This window comes from Alligator mississippiensis, chromosome 4 (assembly GCF_030867095.1).
Source record: "Alligator mississippiensis isolate rAllMis1 chromosome 4, rAllMis1, whole genome shotgun sequence".
Classification (NCBI taxonomy): Eukaryota; Metazoa; Chordata; order Crocodylia; family Alligatoridae; genus Alligator; species Alligator mississippiensis.
This window is the reverse complement of record NC_081827.1, coordinates 26,057,838-26,060,549: the sequence shown is the minus strand read 5'-3', so window position 1 is coordinate 26,060,549 and position 2,712 is coordinate 26,057,838.

The following is a 2,712-nucleotide window of genomic DNA, read 5'->3' as shown; positions in this document are numbered from 1 at the left end:
GGACTGGTAGGGCTGCAGTAAGGAGGGCACGGCTACAAATGCCCTCCTACCTCTATCCAGTTCCGTATAGCATGGAAATGATAGTAGGCAAATATAATATCTTGTCTCAGTGTCACAGTTAAAATCATTCGGTACAGAAGCTCCACACTTCCCCAAATTATTTAAAATACTAGCCTACCTGATGTTCTGCTAGGAAGAGGCCAAACATTTATTTAGAACATGAAGTTTATGTTTGGAGAGATTGGAGGGCTCAGGGGTGGAGTAATGGGATGTGAAACACCTCACTTTGAGGTTTCCAGTCAAATCTAGCCCCCGTTGGCAATAACAAAGTGAATCAAAATATGTGTCTGTCCTCCCCAAGTTCAGTTCCTCCTCAAGCTGGTCACCACAAAGCCCAGAAACTGTACATTTCCTAGACACTGAACTCTTAAAAGGAAATTAATTCAGGGAGTCAATTTAATCAATAGAGAGAGACAGTTTCACCAGGACCACAAATGGCCACCTGGCCTCACAGCAATCAATAAATATATTCATGAAAAATCAACATGTGTGCAGATCCTCATTTCCCTTAGCTAGACCACGAAGCTACTCACAGAATGTTGAATCCAAGTTGTATGGCGTGGAAGACACGAGCAGTCAAAGGCAGACTGGAAAAATCATACTGCTATTTGAATACTTTAGGGGGCCAATATTATCTGTGGGCTTACCGTTATTGGTCATAATGTTACAAGGGACACTAGAGATGACTAAAACTGGAAGGAGGTAGTAAAGCAAGCTGTGTTTCTGTTCTTTCTCGCGGGTTCATTTTGCACGTTTGCCAGTTTCAATGTTCTCTTTGAAGCTTGATTGCACTTCCTGTCTCATGTCCTGTACTAGCAGAATGACTTCACCCTCATGCACTGCTCAAAGGGAGCTTGGTGGCACGCTCTTACCAACCCCCTGTTTACCGCTAACCTAGCAGAAGCTTTGCTGCTGTTTCTGAGTTTGGATTCCCTGGGCAGTCTCTCTTTCCAGGCTACCAACACAGAGCGAGGCAGCAGCAAGAAGCAGCGACCACTGAGGGAACCCTCTTTATTCACAAGCCATCTGAATGGAGCTGGGAAACAAAGCGCCCTCTTCATCATTCCTTGGGTTCTTACGCAGGGCCAGGAAGCAGTGGGACCTGGAAAAAACCTGTGTGCTTCTCGATAGCCCCGGGATGAGCAACAGAAACTGAGGAAGCAGCAACGAGCTGCTGACGCCTGTGCCAACCTGGAAGCAACAGAAGCCTTCCTTCCTCAGAGCACCGAGCAGGGCGAGTACTTGGAAAGTTCCTTTCTTCCCTCCTCAGCGTCCTTCATGAGCCTGGGGAGCAATGAGAGCCTGTCAGGAAGGCAGGGCGCTATATTCTCATGATCATGATTCCTCCACATATCCCCGGGAGGCTGGAGTATGAGGAGCTTTGCCTTAGGATGGAGGCTGCTGCTGCTGAAGAAAAACAAGCTCCAGCACATTTGGTGCGCCTGCTCCACCCCATCGCTCTGTAAACACGGGGCTCTGAGCATGTCAGGCTGTACCAGGAAAAAGGTTCTACATGAAATGTTTCAAGTGGCCTGAAATCAGATATTTAAAATAAAATAAAATAAAATAAACCCAGGTGGCAGGTCCCTTTAAATCTTCTTGAAAAGGGCTCTCTTAGGGTGAGTCATCTGCAGCTGGAGAGAAGCCCTCAGAAACAAACTTTCACCAAAGCCTGCTCTCCTTCCCTGTTACTCAGTGGAGCTGTCAGCATTCCCAGAGGCAGGGGAGGAAGAAAAATACCCTGATTCACTTCTTCTGAACTAAATATGCCCGAGAAAATTCCCCAGAGCACCCGTGGCACAGGGGAGGGGGAGGCGGGGAGAAGCGGGGCTCTTTCCTTCTTTCTTTGTTCATGCGGGCCGACCCCTGATGCCCTGAGGCCCCCAGAGGTGTCCGGAGCTGTAAATATGTAAATAGTCCTTTTGTTCGTTGTGGGTTTTTTGTGTGTTGTTTTTTAGTCTAGAGGGTATGGGCAGGCCTTGCAGGCCATGAGCCCACGCCTTGTCCATGAGGCCCAGATATTCGGGCCAACCTGTACATGCTCTTTACTGGCCCCGATTCGTCACCCTCCCTGGAATAAATGCCTCTTAAAAGTCAAAAGTCTTTCTTTCTTTTTTTCTTTCTTTATGTGTCTTGTTAAAATCAGGCTGCTCCACACAGGCAATGTTGTGTGGCCTCAAACTTCTACCCACAGGATTATTATACCTAAAAGCCCATCCCCAGGAAATGCACAATAGTGTTGATAAGCCTGTTGCTACAGAGGAAGTGGTTTCTGTTATAACCAAGCAGCAATCTGCCAAAGTCAACACCATGGACAACTGCCAGGCCAAATGTTACTCAGACACCATTTATTTTTTAACTCTTTTTTAAAAACGTCTTTCAAATATTTCTGTTTCTCTCCACAATTTCACCCCCTCTCAAAAAAAAAAAAGGATGGCAGTTTTGCTCTAAACAATGCAGTTTTTCAATTAAGAAAAAGAAAGATGGAGTTTCAATAAAGGATCAGATGTTTTTTCAATAAATAATAACAATCCTTACAAATTTGGTATATAGTCGTGAAGCAGAAGTTAAGGCAGGCGAGACCAAGGAATTTTACCCAGCAGTGTTCTTCTCCTTTGACCTGTATCATCTGTTTTCCAGGTGGCACTGGAA